The sequence below is a fragment of the Aulonocara sp. 'chitande type north' Nkhata Bay genome, unplaced genomic scaffold (assembly GCF_057382095.1).
Source record: "Aulonocara sp. 'chitande type north' Nkhata Bay isolate Kocher_YH1m ecotype deep benthic unplaced genomic scaffold, A_spYH_male_GT1.1 unmapped_scaffold_35, whole genome shotgun sequence".
NCBI lineage: Eukaryota > Metazoa > Chordata > Actinopteri > Cichliformes > Cichlidae > Aulonocara > Aulonocara sp. 'chitande type north' Nkhata Bay.
Genome location: NW_028234367.1, coordinates 184,729 through 201,998, shown reverse-complemented (window position 1 = coordinate 201,998; position 17,270 = coordinate 184,729). Strand labels below are relative to the sequence as shown.

At 57.7% G+C, this 17,270-nt stretch overlaps 6 non-coding genes and 5 pseudogenes across 6 annotated transcripts; all 11 read left to right on the top strand.

Moving 5' to 3' along the window:
- Positions 1 to 515: 515 nt before the first annotated feature.
- Positions 516 to 634, top strand: LOC147300129 (5S ribosomal RNA; annotated as a pseudogene).
- An 893-nt stretch (positions 635 to 1,527) lies between these two features.
- Positions 1,528 to 1,646, top strand: LOC147300128 (5S ribosomal RNA). The gene has a single exon (XR_015127973.1). It is a non-coding gene; the product is annotated as a 5S ribosomal RNA (ribosomal RNA).
- Positions 1,647 to 3,062: 1,416 nt separating this feature from the next.
- Positions 3,063 to 3,171, top strand: LOC147300127 (5S ribosomal RNA; annotated as a pseudogene).
- Positions 3,172 to 5,026: 1,855 nt separating this feature from the next.
- LOC147300126 (5S ribosomal RNA) lies at positions 5,027 to 5,145 on the top strand (annotated as a pseudogene).
- A 2,112-nt stretch (positions 5,146 to 7,257) lies between these two features.
- On the top strand, positions 7,258 to 7,376 carry LOC147300125 (5S ribosomal RNA). The gene has a single exon (XR_015128069.1). It is a non-coding gene; the product is annotated as a 5S ribosomal RNA (ribosomal RNA).
- Positions 7,377 to 8,269: 893 nt separating this feature from the next.
- LOC147300124 (5S ribosomal RNA) lies at positions 8,270 to 8,388 on the top strand. The gene has a single exon (XR_015127972.1). It is a non-coding gene; the product is annotated as a 5S ribosomal RNA (ribosomal RNA).
- Positions 8,389 to 9,647: 1,259 nt separating this feature from the next.
- LOC147300123 (5S ribosomal RNA) lies at positions 9,648 to 9,766 on the top strand (annotated as a pseudogene).
- A 1,098-nt stretch (positions 9,767 to 10,864) lies between these two features.
- LOC147300122 (5S ribosomal RNA) lies at positions 10,865 to 10,983 on the top strand. Its single transcript, XR_015128113.1, has one exon. It is a non-coding gene; the product is annotated as a 5S ribosomal RNA (ribosomal RNA).
- A 1,495-nt stretch (positions 10,984 to 12,478) lies between these two features.
- LOC147300121 (5S ribosomal RNA) lies at positions 12,479 to 12,597 on the top strand. The gene has a single exon (XR_015127971.1). It is a non-coding gene; the product is annotated as a 5S ribosomal RNA (ribosomal RNA).
- A 1,920-nt stretch (positions 12,598 to 14,517) lies between these two features.
- On the top strand, positions 14,518 to 14,636 carry LOC147300120 (5S ribosomal RNA). Its single transcript, XR_015127970.1, has one exon. It is a non-coding gene; the product is annotated as a 5S ribosomal RNA (ribosomal RNA).
- Positions 14,637 to 16,050: 1,414 nt separating this feature from the next.
- Positions 16,051 to 16,169, top strand: LOC147300119 (5S ribosomal RNA; annotated as a pseudogene).
- The last annotated feature ends 1,101 nt before the right edge of the window (positions 16,170 to 17,270 follow it).

Here is a 17,270-nt window from a genome sequence, read left to right as displayed (position 1 = left end):
CACCAGGGCCTGTGGCTGCTGGCTGAGGCCACTTACACCACACCAGGGCCTGTGGCTGCTGGCTGAGGCCACCTACACCACACCAGGGCCTGTGGCTGCTGGCTGAGGCCACCTACACCACACCAGGGCCTGTGGCTGCTGGCTGAGGCCACTTACACCACACCAGTGCCTGTGGCTGCTGGCTGATTCCACTTACACCACACCAGGGCCTGTGGCTCTTGCTCAGGCCACTCATATCACACCAGGCCCTGTGCTTCTGGCTGAGGCCATCTTCACCAAACCAGGCCCTGTGCTGCTTGCTGTGGCCATGTACAACACACCAGGCCCTATGCTGGTTCCTGAGGCCATCTTCAACAATCCAGGGCCTGTGCTGTTGGATAAATGCCAAACTGAGCCTTTGGGTTAGGGTATTATGCAAACATGCAGGTATGGTTATAGGATTGTCTTCGTAACTTCAGGTACTTGCCACCTAATCACTTGAATCCATAAATTGAGACATTGTGCTGGGGCCAGCAGCTTACGGCCATACCACCCTAAGCACCCCCGACCGGGTCTGATCTCGGAAGCTAAGCAGGGCTGGGCTTGGTTAGTACTTGGATGGGAGACTGCCTGGGAATACCTGGTGCTGTAAGCCTTTCATGTCATTGAACCGCTTTTGATCCAGAGAAGGGGTGTATTAAAAGACCAAAAGCAGCTCCCCATTAATGAGGGCACATTAACGACATTGCTTTTGGCTCTTTTCCAATGTCTTGTGCTGCTAGCTGATGCCACCTACACCACACCAGGGCCTGAGTGACCGGCTGGGGCCACTTACACCACATCAGGGCCTGTTGCTCTGGCTGAGGCCAGTTACACCACAACAGGGCCTGTGGCTGCTGGCTGAGGCCACATACACCACACCAGGGCCTTAGTTGCTATTGAGGCCATTTACACCACACCAGGGTCTGTGGCTCTTGCTCAGGCCACTTACACCACACCAGGGCCTGTGGCACTGGCTCAGGCCGCTTAGACCACACCAGGGCCTGTGGCTGCTGGCTGAGGCGACTTACACCACACCAGGGCCTGTTGCTGCTGGCTGAGGCCACTTACACCACACCAGGGACTGTGGCTTCTGGCTGAGGTGACTTACACCACACCAGGGCCTGTGGCTGCTGGCTGAGGCCACTTACACCACACCAGGGCCTGTGGCTCTTGCTCAGGCCACTTACACCACACCAGGGCCTGTGGCTCTTGCTCAGGCCACTCACATCACACCAGGCCCTGCTCTTCTGGCCGAGGCCATCTTCACCAAACCAGGCCCTGTGCTGCTAGCTGTGGCCATGTACAACACACCAGGCCCTGTGCTGGTTCCTGAGGCCATCTTCAACAATCCAGGGCCTGTGCTGTTGGATAAATGCTAAACTGAGCCTTTGGGTTAGGGTATTATGCAAACATGCAGGTATGGTTATAGGATTGTCTTCGTAACTTCAGGTACTTGCCACCTAATCACTTGAATCCATAAATTGAGACATTGTGCTGGGGCCAGCAGCTTACGGCCATACCACCCTGAGCACGCCCGACCTCGTCTGATCTCGGAAGCTAAGCAGGGCTGGGCTTGGTTAGTACTTGGATGGGAGACTGCCTGGGAATACCTGGTGCTGTAAGCCTTTCATTTTCATGTCATTGAACCGCTTTTGATCCAGAGAAGGGGTGTATTAAAAGACCAAAAGCAGCTGCCCATTAATGAGGGCACATTAACGACACTGCTTTTGGCTCTTTTCCAATGTCTTGTGCTGCTAGCTGATGCCACTTACACCACACCAGGGCCTAAGTGACCGGCTGGGGCCACTTACACCACATCAGGGCCTGTGGCTGCTGGCTGAGGCCACTTACACCACACCAGGGCCTGTGGCTGCTGGCTGAGGCCACTTACACCACACCAGGGCCTGTGGCTGCTGGCTGAGGCCACCTACACCACACCAGGGCCTGTGGCTGCTGGCTGAGGCCAGTTACACCACACCAGGGCCTGTGGCTGCTGGCTGAGGCCACTTACACCACACCAGTGCCTGTGGCTGCTGGCTGAGGCCACCTACACCACACCAGGGCCTGTGGCTGCTGGCTGAGGCGACTTACACCACACCAGGGCTCTTTTGCTGCTGGCTGAGGCCACTTACACCACACCAGGGCCTGTGGCACTGGCTGAGGCGACTTACACCACACCAGAGCCTGTGGCTGCTGGCTGAGGCTACCTACACCACACCAGGGCCTTAGTTGCTATTGAGGCCACTTACACCACACCAGGGCCTGTGGCTCTGGCTGAGGCCACTTACACCACACCAGGGCCTTATTTGCTATTGAGGCCAGTTACACCACACCAGGGCCTGTGGCTCTGGCTGAGGCCACTTACACCACACCAGGGCCTGTGGCTGCTGGCTGAGGCCACTTACACCACACCAGGGTCTGTGGCTCTTGCTCAGGCCACTTACACCACACCAGGGCCTGTGGCACTGGCTGAGGCCACTTAGACCACACCAGGGCCTGTGGCTGCAGGCTGAGGCCACCTACACCACACCAGGGCCTGTGGCTGCTGGCTGAGGCGACTTACACCACACCAGGGCCTGTTGCTGCTGGCTGAGGCCACTTACACCACACCAGGGACTGTGGCTTCTGGCTGAGGTGACTTACACCACACCAGGGCCTGTGGCTGCTGGCTGAGGCCACTTACACCACACCAGGGCCTGTGGCTCTTGCTCAGGCCACTTACACCACACCAGGGCCTGTGGCTCTTGCTCAGGCCACTCATATCACACCAGGCCCTGCTCTTCTGGCCGAGGCCATCTTCACCAAACCAGGCCCTGTGCTGCTAGCTGTGGCCATGTACAACACACCAGGCCCTGTGCTGGTTCCTGAGGCCATCTTCAACAATCCAGGGCCTGTGCTGTTGGATAAATGCTAAACTGAGCCTTTGGGTTAGGGTATTATGCAAACATGCAGGTATGGTTATAGGATTGTCTTCGTAACTTCAGGTACTTGCCACCTAATCACTTGAATCCATAAATTGAGACATTGTGCTGGGGCCAGCAGCTTACGGCCATACCACCCTGAGCACGCCCGACCTCGTCTGATCTCGGAAGCTAAGCAGGGCTGGGCTTGGTTAGTACTTGGATGGGGGAATACCTGGTGCTGTAAGCCTTTCATTTTCCTGTCATTGAACCGCTTTTGATCCAGAGAAGGGGTGTATTAAAAGACCAAAAGCAGCTGCCCATTAATGAGGGCACATTAACGACATTGCTTTTGGCTGTTTTCCAATGTCTTGTGCTGCTAGCTGATGCCACCTACACCACACCAGGGCCTGATTGACCGGCTGGGGCCACTTACACCACATCAGGGCCTGTGGCTCTGGCTGAGGCCACTTACACCACACCAGGGCATTATTTGCTATTGAGGCCACTTACACCACACCAGGGCCTGTGGCTCTGGCTGAGGCCACTTACACCACACCAGGGCCTGTGGCTCTTGCTCAGGCCAGTTACACCACACCAGGGCCTGTGGCTGCTGGCTGAGGCCACTTACACCACACAAGGGCCTGTGGCTGCTGGCTGAGGCCACCTACACCACACCAGGGCCTGTGGCTGCTGGCTGAGGCCACTTACACCACACCAGGGCCTGTGGCTCTTGCTCAGGCCACTTACACCACACCAGGGCCTTAGTTGCTATTGAGGCCAATTACACCACACCAGGGTCTTTGGCTCTTGCTCAGGCCACTTACACCACACCAGGACCTGTGGCACTGGCTGAGGCCACTTAGACCACACCAGGGCCTGTGGCTGCTGGCTGAGGCCACTTACACCACACCAGGGCCTTATTTGCTATTGAGGCCACTTACACCACACCAGGGCCTGAGTGACCGGCTGGGGCCACTTACACCACATCAGGGCCTGTGGCTCTGGCTGAGGCCACCTACACCAAACCAGGGCCTGTGGCTGCTTGCTGAGGCGACTTACACCACACCAGGGCCTGTTGCTGCTGGCTGAGGCCACTTACACCACACCAGTGCCTGTGGCTTCTGGCTGAGGCCACTTACACCACACCAGGGCCTGTTGCTGCTGGCTGAGGCCACTTACAACACACCAGGGCCTTTGGCTGCTGGCTGAGGCCACTTACACCACACCAGGGCCTGTGGCTGCTGGCTCAGGCCACTCATATCAAACCAGGCCCTGTGCTTCTGGCCGAGGCCATCTTCACCAAACCAGGCCCTGTGCTGCTAGCTGAGGCGACTTACACCACATCAGGGCCTGTGGCTCTGGCTGAGGCCACTTACACCACACCAGGGCCTGTGGCTGCTGGCTGAGGCCACCTACACCACACCAGGGCCTTAGTTGCTATTGAGGCCAATTACACCACACCAGGGTCTGTGGCTCTTGCTCAGGCCACTTACACCACACCAGGGCCTGTGGCTCTTGCTCAGGCCACTTACACCACACCAGGGCCTGTGGCACTGGCTTAGGCCACTTACACCACACCAGGGCCTGTGGCTGCTGGCTGAGGCCACTTACACCACACCAGGGCCTGAGTGACCGGCTGGGGCCACTTACACCACATCAGGGGCTGTGGCTCTGGCTGAGTCCAGTTACACCACACCAGGGCCTGTGGGTTCTGGCTGAGGCGACTTACACCACACCAGGGCCTGTGGCTGCTGGCTGAGGCCACTTACACCACACCAGGGCCTGTGGCTCTTGCTCAGGCCACTCACATCACACCAGGCCCTGCGCTTCTGGCCGAGGCCATCTTCACCAAACCAGGCCCTGTGCTGCTAGCTGTGGCCATGTACAACACACCAGGCCCTGTGCTGGTTCCTGAGGCCATCTTCAACAATCCAGGGCCTGTGCTGTTGGATAAATGCTAAACTGAGCCTTTGGGTTAGGGTATTATGCAAACATGAAGGTAGGGTTATAGGATTGTCTTCGTAACTTCAGGTACTTGCCACCTAATCACCTGAATCCATAAATTGAGACATTGTGCTGGGGCCAGCAGCTTACGGCCAGCAGCTTACGGCCATACCACCCTGAGCACGCCTGACCTCGTCTGATCTCGGAAGCTGAGCAGGGCTGGGCTTGGTTAGTACTTGGATGGGAGACTGCCTGGGAATACCTGGTGCTGTAAGCTTTTCATTTTCATGTCATTGAACCGCTTTTGATCCAGAGAAGGGGTGTATTAAAAGACCAAAAGCAGCTGCCCATTAATGAGGGCACATTAACGACATTGCTTTTGGCTCTTTTCCAATGTCTTGTGCTGCTAGCTGATGCCACCTACACCACACCAGGGCCTGAGTGACCGGCTGGGGCCACTTACACCACATCAGGGCCTGTGGCTCTGGCTGAGGCCACTTACACCACACCAGGGCCTGTGGCTGCTGGCTTAGGCCACCTACACCACACCAGGGCCTTAGTTGCTATTGAGGCCAATTACACCACACCATGGTCTGTGGCTCTTGCTCAGGCCACTTACACCACACCAGGGCCTGTGGCTGCTGGCTGAGGCCACTTACACCACACCAGGGCCTGTGGCGGCTGGCTGAGGCCACCTACACCACACCAGGGCCTGAGTAACCGGCTGGGGCCACTTACACCACATCAGGGCCTGTGGCTCTGGCTGAGGCCAGTTACACCACAACAGGGCCTGTGGCTGCTGCCTGAGGCCACATACACCACACCAGGGCCTTAGTTGCTATTGAGGCCAATTACACCACACCAGGGTCTGTGGCTCTTGCTCAGGCCACTCACATCACACCAGGCCCTGCGCTTCTGGCCACTTACACCACACCAGGGCCTTATTTGCTATTGAGGCCACTTACACCACACCAGGGCCTGTGGCTCTTGCTCAGGCCACTTACACCACACCAGGGCCTGTGGCTCTTGCTGAGGCCACTTAGACCACACCAGGGCCTGTGGCTGCTGGCTGAGGCCACTTACACCACACCAGGGCCTGTGGCTGCTGGCTGATGCAACCTACACCACACAAGGGCCTGAGTGACCGGCTGGGGCCACTTACACCACATCAGGGCCTGTGGCTCTGGCTGAGGCCACTTTCACCACACCAGGGCCTGTGGCTGCTGGCTGAGGCCACCTACACCACACCAGGGCATTAGTTGCTATTGAGGCCAATTACACCACACCAGGGTCTGTGGCTCTTGCTCAGGCCACTTACACCACACCAGGGCCTGTGGCTCTTGCTCAGGCCACTTACACCACACCAGGGCCTGTGGCTGCTGGCTGAGGCCACCTACACCACACCAGGGCATTAGTTGCTATTGAGGCCAATTACACCACACCAGGGTCTGTGGCTCTTGCTCAGGCCACTTACACCACACCAGGGCCTGTGGCTCTTGCTCAGGCCACTTACACCACACCAGGGCCTGTGGCACTGGCTGAGGCCACTTACACCACACCAGGGCCTGTGGCTGCTGGCTGAGGCCACTTACACCACACCAGGGCCTGTGGCTGCTGGCTGAGGCCACTTACACCACACCAGGGCCTGTGGCTGCTGGCTGAGGCCACCTACACCACACCAGGGCCTGTGGCTGCTGGCTGAGGCGACTTACACCACACCAGGGCCCTTTTGCTGCTGGCTGAGGCCACTTACACCACACCAGTGCCTGTGGCTTCTGTCTGAGGCGACTTACACCACACCAGGGCCTGTGGCTGCTGGCTGAGGCCAATTACACCACACCAGGGTCTGTGGCTCTTGCTCAAGCCACTTACACCACACCAGGGCCTGTGGCACTGGCTGAGGCCACTTACACCACAAAAGGGCCTGAGTGACCGGCTGGGGCCACTTACACCACACCAGGGCCTGTGGCTGCTGGCTGAGGCCACCTACACCACACCAGGGCCTGTGGCTGCTGGCTGAGGCCACTTACACCACACCAGTGCCTGTGGCTGCTGGCTGATTCCACTTACACCACACCAGGGCCTGTGGCTCTTGCTCAGGCCACTCATATCACACCAGGCCCTGTGCTTCTGGCTGAGGCCATCTTCACCAAACCAGGCCCTGTGCTGCTTGCTGTGGCCATGTACAACACACCAGGCCCTGTGCTGGTTCCTGAGGCCATCTTCAACAATCCAGGGCCTGTGCTGTTGGATAAATGCCAAACTGAGCCTTTGGGTTAGGGTATTATGCAAACATGCAGGTATGGTTATAGGATTGTCTTCGTAACTTCAGGTACTTGCCACCTAATCACTTGAATCCATAAATTGAGACATTGTGCTGGGACCAGCAGCTTACGGCCATACCACCCTGAGCACGCCTGACCTCGTCTGATCTCGGAAGCTAAGCAGGGCTGGGCTTGGTTAGTACTTGGATGGGAGACTGCCTGGGAATACCTGGTGCTGTAAGCCTTTCATTTTCATGTCATTGAACCGCTTTTGATCCAGAGAAGGAGTGTATTAAAAGACCAGAAGCAGCTCCCCATTAATGAGGGCACATTAACGACATTGCTTTTGGCTGTTTTCCAATGTCTTGTGCTGCTAGCTGATGCCACCTACACCACACCAGGGCCTGAGTGACCGGCTGGGGCCACTTACACCACATCAGGGCCTGTTGCTCTGGCTGAGGCCACTTACACCACACCAGGGCCTGTGGCTGCTGGCTGAGGCCACCTACACCACACCAGGGCCTTAGTTGCTATTGAGGCCAATTACACCACACCAGGGTATGTGGCTCTTGCTCAGGCCACTTACACCACACCAGGGCCTTAGTTGCTATTGAGGCCAATTACACCACACCAGGGCCTGTGGCTCTTGCTCAGGCCACTCACATCACACCAGGCCCTGCGCTTCTGGCCGAGGCCACCTACACCACACCAGGGCCTTAGTTGCTATTGAGGCCAATTACACCACACCAGGGCCTGTGGCACTGGCTGAGGCCACTTACACCACACCAGGGCCTGTGGCTGCTGGCTGAGGCCACTTACACCACACCAGGGCCTTATTTGCTATTGAGGCCACTTACACCACACCAGGGCCTGTGGCTCTTGCTCAGGCCACTCACATCACACCAGGCCCTGCGCTTCTGGCCGAGGCCATCTTCACCAATCCAGGCCCTGTGCTGCTTGCTGTGGCCATCTTCAACAATCCAGGGCCTGTGCTGTTGGATAAATGCCAAACTGAGCCTTTGGGTTAGGGTATTATGCAAACATGCAGGTATGGTTATAGGATTGTCTTCGTAACTTCAGGTACTTGCCACCTAATCACTTGAATCCATAAATTGAGACATTGTGCTGGGGCCAGCAGCTTACGGCCATACCACCCTGAGCACGCCCGACCTCGTCTGATCTCGGAAGCTAAGCAGGGCTGGGCTTGGTTAGTACTTGGATGGGAGACTGCCTGGGAATACCTGGTGCTGTAAGCCTTTCATTTTCATGTCATTGAACCGCTTTTGATCCAGAGAAGGGGTGTATTAAAAGACCAAAAGCAGCTGCCCATTAATGAGGGCACATTAACGACACTGCTTTTGGCTGTTTTCCAATGTCTTGTGCTGCTAGCTGATGCCACCTACACCACACCAGGGCCTGTGGCTGCTGGCTGAGGCGACTTACACCACACCAGGGCCCTTTTGCTGCTGGCTGAGGCCACTTACACCACACCAGTGCCTGTGGCTTCTGTCTGAGGCGACTTACACCACACCAGGGCCTGTGGCTGCTGGCTGAGGCCAATTACACCACACCAGGGTCTGTGGCTCTTGCTCAGGCCACTTACACCACACCAGGGCCTGTGGCACTGGCTGAGGCCACTTACACCACACCAGGGCCTGTGGCTGCTGGCTGAGGCCACTTACACCACACCAGGGCCTGTGGCTGCTGGCTGAGGCCACTTACACCACACCAGGGTCTGTGGCTCTTGCTCAGGCCACTTACACCACACCAGGGCCTGTGGCTGCTGGCTGAGGCCACCTACACCACACCAGGGCCTGTGGCTGCTGGCTGTTGCCACTTACACCACACCAGGGCCTGTGGCTCTTGCTCAGGCCACTCACATCACACCAGGCCCTGCGCTTCTGGCCGAGGCCATCTTCACCAAACCAGGCCCTGTGGCTCTTGCTCAGGCCACTTACACCACACCAGGGCCTGTGGCTCTGGCTTAGGCCACTTACACCACACCAGGGCCTGTGGCACTTGCTCAGGCCACTTACACCACACCAGGGCCTGTGGCTGCTGGCTGAGGCCACTTACACCACACCAGGGCCTGTGGCTCTTGCTCAGGCCACTTACACCACACCAGGGCCTGTGGCACTGGCTGAGGCCACTTAGACCACACCAGGGCCTGTGGCTGCTGGCTGAGGCCACTCACACCACACCAGGGCCTGTGGCTGCTAGCTGAGGCCACTTACACCAAACCAGGGCCTGTGGCTGCTTGCTGAGGCCATCTTCACCAAACCAGGCCCTGTGCTGCTTGCTGTGGCCATGTAAAACACACCAGGTCCTGTGCTGGTTCTTGAGGCCATCTTCAACAATCCAGGGCCTGTGCTGTTGGATAAATGCCAAACTGAGCCTTTTGGTTAGGGTATTATGCAAACATGCAGGTATGGTTATAGGATTGTCTTCGTAACTTCAGGTACTTGCCACCTAATCACTTGAATCCATAAATTGAGACATTGTGCTGGGACCAGCATCTTACGGCCATACCACCCTGAGCACGCCTGACCTCGTCTGATCTCGGAAGCTAAGCAGGGCTGGGCTTGGTTAGTACTTGGATGGGAGACTGCCTGGGAATACCTGGTGCTGTAAGCCTTTGATTTTCATGTCATTGAACCGCTTTTGATCCAGAGAAGGGGTGTATTAAAAGACCAAAAGCATCTGCCCATTAATGAGGGCACATTAACGACATTGCTTTTGGCTCTTTTCCAATGTCTTGTGCTGCTAGCTGATGCAACCTACACCACACAAGGGCCTGAGGGACCGGCTGGGGCCACTTACACCACATCAGGGCCTGTGGCTGCTGGCTGAGGCCACTTACACCACACCAGGGCCTGTGGCTGCTGGCTGAGGCCACCTACACCACACCAGGGCCTTAGTTGCTATTGAGGCCAATTACACCACACCAGGGTCTGTGGCTCTTGCTCAGGCCACTTACACCACACCAGGGCCTGTGGCACTGGCTGAGGCCACTTACACCACACCAGGGCCTGTGGCTGCTGGCTTAGGCCACCTACACCACACCAGGGCCTTAGTTGCTATTGAGGCCAATTACACCACACAAGGGCCTGTGGCTGCTGGCTGAGGCCACCTACACCACACCAGGGCCTGTGGCTGCTGGCTGAGGCCACTTACACCACACCAGGGCCCTTTTGCTGCTGGCTGAGGCCACTTACACCACACCAGTGTCTGTGGCTTCTGGCTGAGGCGACTTACACCACACCAGGGCCTGTGGCTGCTGGCTGAGGCCACTTACACCACACCAGGGCCTGTGGCTGCTGGCTGAGGCCACCTACACCACACCAGGGCATTAGTTGCTATTGAGGCCAATTACACCACACCAGGGCCTGTGGCTGCTGGCTGAGGCCACTTACACCACACCAAGGCCTGTGGCTCTTGCTCAGGCCACTCACATCACACCAGGCCCTGCGCTTCTGGCCGAGGCCATCTTCACCAAACCAGGCCCTGTGCTCCTTGCTGTGGCCATGTACAACACACCAGGCCCTGTGCTGGTTCCTGAGGCCATCTTCAACAATCCAGGGCCTGTGCTGTTGGATAAATGCCAAACTGAGCCTTTGAGTTAGGGTATTATGCAAACATGCAGGTATGGTTATAGCATTGTCTTCGTAACTTCAGGTACTTGCCACCTAATCACTTGAATCCATAAATTGAGACATTGTGCTGGGGCCAGCAGCTTACGGCCATACCACCCTGAGCACGCCCGACCTCGTCTGATCTCGGAAGCTAAGCAGGGCTGGGCTTGGTTAGTACTTGGATGGGAGACTTCCTGGGAATACCTGGTGCTGTAAGCCTTTCATTTTCATGTCATTGAACCGCTTTTGATCCAGAGAAGGGGTGTATTAAAAGACCAAAAGCAGCTGCCCATTAATGAGGGCACATTAACGACACTGCTTTTGGCTCTTTTCCAATGTCTTGTGCTGCTAGCTGATGCAACCTACACCACACAAGGGCCTGAGTGACCGGCTGGGGCCATTTACACCACATCAGGGCCTGTGGCTCTGGCTGAGGCCACTTTCACCACACCAGGGCCTGTGGCTGCTGGCTGAGGCCACCTACACCACACCAGGGCATTAGTTGCTATTGAGGCCAATTACACCACACCAGGGTCTGTGGCTCTTGCTCAGGCCACTTACACCACACCAGGGCCTGTGGCTCTTGCTCAGGCCACTTACACCACACCAGGGCCTGTGGCTGCTGGCTGAGGCCACCTACACCACGCCAGGGCATTAGTTGCTATTGAGGCCAATTACACCACACCAGGGTCTGTGGCTCTTGCTCAGGCCACTTACACCACACCAGGGCCTTTGGCTCTTGCTCAGGCCACTTACACCACACCAGGGCCTGTGGCACTGGCTGAGGCCACTTACACCACACCAGGGCCTGTGGCTGCTGGCTGAGGCCACTTACACCACACCAGGGCCTGTGGCTGCTGGCTGAGGCCACTTACACCACACCAGGGCCTGTGGCTGGTGGCTGAGGCCACCTACACCACACCAGGGCCTGTGGCTGCTGGCTGAGGCCACTTACACCACACCAGGGCCCTTTTGCTGCTGGCTGAGGCCACTTACACCACACCAGTGCCTGTGGCTTCTGTCTGAGGCGACTTACACCACACCAGGGCCTGTGGCTGCTGGCTGAGGCCAATTACACCACACCAGGGTCTGTGGCTCTTGCTCAGGCCACTTACACCACACCAGGGCCTGTGGCACTGGCTGAGGCCACTTACACCACACCAGGGCCTGTGGCTGCTGGCTGAGGCCACTTACACCACACCAGGGCCTGTGGCTGCTGGCTGAGGCGACTTACACCACACCAGGGCCTGTGGCTGCTGGCTGAGGCCACCTACACCACACCAGGGCCTGTGGCTGCTGGCTGAGGCGACTTATACCACACCAGGGCCCTTTTGCTGCTGGCTGAGGCCACTTACACCACACCAGTGCCTGTGGCTTCTGGCTGAGGCGACTTACACCACACCAGGGCCTGTGGCTCTTGCTCAGGCCACTTACACCACACCAAGGCCTGTGGCTCTTGCTCAGGCCACTCACATCACACCAGGCCCTGCGCTTCTGGCCGAGGCCATCTTCACCAATCCAGGCCCTGTGCTGCTTGCTGTGGCCATCTTCAACAATCCAGGGCCTGTGCTGTTGGATAAATGCCAAACTGAGCCTTTGGGTTAGGGTATTATGCAAACATGCAGGTATGGTTATAGGATTGTCTTCGTAACTTCAGGTACTTGCCACCTAATCACTTGAATCCATAAATTGAGACATTGTGCTGGGGCCAGCAGCTTACGGCCATACCACCCTGAGCACGCCCGACCTCGTCTGATCTCGGAAGCTAAGCAGGGCTGGGCTTGGTTAGTACTTGGATGGGAGACTGCCTGGGAATACCTGGTGCTGTAAGCCTTTCATTTTCATGTCATTGAACCGCTTTTGATCCAGAGAAGGGGTGTATTAAAAGACCAAAAGCAGCTGCCCATTAATGAGGGCACATTAACGACACTGCTTTTGGCTGTTTTCCAATGTCTTGTGCTGCTAGCTGATGCCACCTACACCACACCAGGGCCAGAGTGACCGGCTGGGACCACTTACACCACATCAGGGCCTGTGGCTCTGGCTGAGGCCACTTACACCACACCAGGGCCTGTGGCTGCTGGCTGAGGCCACTTACACCACACCAGTGCCTGTGGCTTCTGGCTGAGGCGACTTACACCACACCAGGGCCTGTGGCTCTTGCTCAGGCCACTTACACCACACCAAGGCCTGTGGCTCTTGCTCAGGCCACTCACATCACACCAGGCCCTGCGCTTCTGGCCGAGGCCATCTTCACCAATCCAGGCCCTGTGCTGCTTGCTGTGGCCCCTTACACCAAACCAGGGCCTGTGGCTGCTGGCTGAGGCCAGTTACACCACACCAGAGCCTGTGGCTGCTGGCTAAAGCCACTTACACCACACCAGGGCCTTAGTTGCTATTGAGGCCACTTACACCACACCAGGGCCTGTGGCTGCTGGCTGAGGCCACCTACACCACACCAGGGCCTGTGGCTGCTGGCTGAGGCCACTTACACCACACCAGGGCCTGTGGCTGCTGGCTGAAGCCACTTACACCACACCAGGGCCTTAGTTGCTATTGAGGCCACTTACACCACACCAGGGCCTGTGGCTGCTGGCTGAGGCCACCTACACCACACCAGGGCCCTTTTGCTGCTGGCTGAGGCCACTTACACCACACCAGTGCCTGTGGCTTCTGGCTGAGGCCACTTACACCACACCAGGGCCTGTGGCTGCTGGCTGAGGCCACTTACACCACACCAGGGCCTGTGGCTCTTGCTCAGGCCACTTACACCACACCAGGGCCTGTGGCACTGGCTGAGGCCACTTACACCACACCAGGGCCTGTGGCTGCGGGCTGAGGCCACTTACACCACACAAGGGCTTGTGGCTGCTGGCTGAGGCCACCTACACCACACCAGGGCCTGTGGCTGCTGGCTGAGGCCACCTACACCACACCAGGGCCTGTGGCTCTTGCTCAGGCCACTTACACCACACCAGGGCCTGTGGCTCTTGCTCAGGCCACTTACACCACACCAGGGCCTGTGGCTCTTGCTCAGGCCACTCATATCACACCAGGCCCTGTGCTTCTGGCTGAGGCCACTTAGACCACACCAGGGCCTGTGGCTGCTGGCTGAGGCCACCTACACCACACCAGGGCCTTAGTTGCTATTGAGGCCAATTACACCACACCAGGGTATGTGGCTCTTGCTCAGGCCACTTACACCACACCAGGGCCTTAGTTGCTATTGAGGCCAATTACACCACACCAGGGCCTGTGGCTCTTGCTCAGGCCACTCACATCACACCAGGCCCTGCGCTTCTGGCCGAGGCCACCTACACCACACCAGGGCCTTAGTTGCTATTGAGGCCAATTACACCACACCAGGGCCTGTGGCACTGGCTGAGGCCACTTACACCACACCAGGGCCTGTGGCTGCTGGCTGAGGCCACTTACACCACACCAGGGCCTTATTTGCTATTGAGGCCACTTACACCACACCAGGGCCTGTGGCTCTTGCTCAGGCCACTCACATCACACCAGGCCCTGCGCTTCTGGCCGAGGCCATCTTCACCAATCCAGGCCCTGTGCTGCTTGCTGTGGCCATCTTCAACAATCCAGGGCCTGTGCTGTTGGATAAATGCCAAACTGAGCCTTTGGGTTAGGGTATTATGCAAACATGCAGGTATGGTTATAGGATTGTCTTCGTAACTTCAGGTACTTGCCACCTAATCACTTGAATCCATAAATTGAGACATTGTGCTGGGGCCAGCAGCTTACGGCCATACCACCCTGAGCACGCCCGACCTCGTCTGATCTCGGAAGCTAAGCAGGGCTGGGCTTGGTTAGTACTTGGATGGGAGACTGCCTGGGAATACCTGGTGCTGTAAGCCTTTCATTTTCATGTCATTGAACCGCTTTTGATCCAGAGAAGGGGTGTATTAAAAGACCAAAAGCAGCTCCCCATTAATGAGGGCACATTAACGACACTGCTTTTGGCTGTTTTCCAATGTCTTGTGCTGCTAGCTGATGCCACCTACACCACACCAGGGCCAGAGTGACCGGCTGGGGCCACTTACACCACATCAGGGCCTGTGGCTCTGGCTGAGGCCACTTACACCACACCAGGGCCTGTGGCTGCTGGCTGAGGCCACCTACACCACACCAGGGCATTAGTTGCTATTGAGGCCAATTACACCACACCAGGGTCTGTGGCTCTTGCTCAGGCCACTTACACCACACCAGGGCCTGTGGCTCTTGCTCAGGCCACTTACACCACACCAGGGCCTGTGGCTGCTGGCTGAGGCCACCTACACCACACCAGGGCATTAGTTGCTATTGAGGCCAATTACACCACACCAGGGTCTGTGGCTCTTGCTCAGGCCACTTACACCACACCAGGGCCTGTGGCTCTTGCTCAGGCCACTTACACCACACCAGGGCCTGTGGCTGCTTGCTGAGGCCACTTACACCACACCAGGGCCTGTGGCTTCTGGCTGAGGCCACTTACACCACACCAGGGCCTGTGGCTGGTGGCTGAGGCCAATTACACCACACCAGGGTCTGTGGCTCTTGCTCAGGCCACTTACACCACACCAGGGCCTGTGGCACTGGCTGAGGCCACTTACACCACACCAGGGCCTGTGGCTGCTGGCTGAGGCCACTTACACCACACCAGGGCCTGTGGCTGCTGGCTGAGGCCACTTACACCACACCAGGGCCTGTGGCTGCTGGCTGAGGCCACCTACACCACACCAGGGCCTGTGGCTGCTGGCTGAGGCGACTTACACCACACCAGGGCCCTTTTGCTGCTGGCTGAGGCCACTTACACCACACAAGGGCTTGTGGCTGCTGGCTGAGGCCACCTACACCACACCAGGGCCTGTGGCTGCTGGCTGAGGCCACCTACACCACACCAGGGCCTGTGGCTCTTGCTCAGGCCACTTACACCACACCAGGGCCTGTGGCTCTTCCTCAGGCCACTTACACCACACCAGGGCCTGTGGCTCTTGCTCAGGCCACTCATATCACACCAGGCCCTGTGCTTCTGACTGAGGCCATCTTCACCAAACCAGGCCCTGTGCTGCTTGCTGTGGCCATGTACAACACACCAGGCCCTGTGCTGTTTCCTGAGGCCATCTTCAACAATCCAGGGCCTGTGCTGTTGGATAAATGCCAAACTGAGCCTTTGGGTTAGGGTATTATGCAAACATGCAGGTATGGTTATAGGATTGTCTTCGTAACTTCAGGTACTTGCCACCTAATCACCTGAATCCATAAATTGAGACATTGTGCTGGGGCCCAGCAGCTTACGGCCATACCACCCTGAGCACGCCCGACCTCGTCTGATCTCCGAAGCTAAGCAGGGCTGGGCTTGGTTAGTACTTGGATGGGAGACTGCCTGGGAATACCTGGTGCTGTAAGCCTTTCATTTTCATGTCATTGAACCGCTTTTGATCCAGAGAAGGGGTGTATTAAAAGACCAAAAGCAGCTGCCCATTAATAAGGGCACATTAATCACATTGCTTTTGGCTCTTTTCCAATGTCTTGTGCTGCTAGCTGATGCCACCTACACCACACCAGGGCCTGAGTGACCGGCTGGGGCCACTTACACCACATCAGGGGCTGTGGCTCTGGCTGAGGCCAGTTACACCACACCAGGGCCTGTGGGTTCTGGCTGAGGCGACTTACACCAAACCAGGGCCTGTGGCTGCTGGCTGAGGCCACTTACACCACACCAGGGCCTTAGTTGCTATTGAGGCCAATTACACCACACCATGGTCTGTGGCTCTTGCTCAGGCCACTTACACCACACCAGGGCCTGTGGCACTGGCTGAGGCCACTTACACCACACCAGGGCCTGTGGCTGCTGGCTGAGGCCACTTACACCACACCAGGGCCTGTGGCTGCTGGCTGAGGCCACTTACACCACACCAGGGCCTTAGTTGCTATTGAGGCCAATTACACCACACCATGGTCTGTGGCTCTTGCTCAGGCCACTTACACCACACCAGGGCCTGTGGCACTGGCTGAGGCCACTTACACCACACCAGGGCCTGTGGCTGCTGGCTGAGGCCACTTACACCACACAAGGGCTTGTGGCTGCTGGCTGAGGCCACCTACACCACACCAGGGCCTGTGGCTCTTGCTCAGGCCACTTACACCACACCAGGGCCTGTGGCTCTTGCTCAGGCCACTTACACCACACCAGGGCCTGTGGCTCTTGCTCAGGCCACTCATATCACACCAGGCCCTGTGCTTCTGGCTGAGGCCACTTACACCACACCAGGGCCTGTGGCTTCTGGCTGAGGCGACTTACACCACACCAGGGCCTGTGGCTGCTGGCTGAGGCCACTTACACCACACCAGGGCCTGTGGCTCTTGCTCAGGCCACTCACATCACACCAGGCCCTGCGCTTCTGGCCGAGGCCATCTTCACCAAACCAGACCCTGTGGCTCTTGCTCAGGCCACTTACACCACACCAGGGCCTGTGGCTCTGGCTTAGGCCACTTACACCACACCAGGG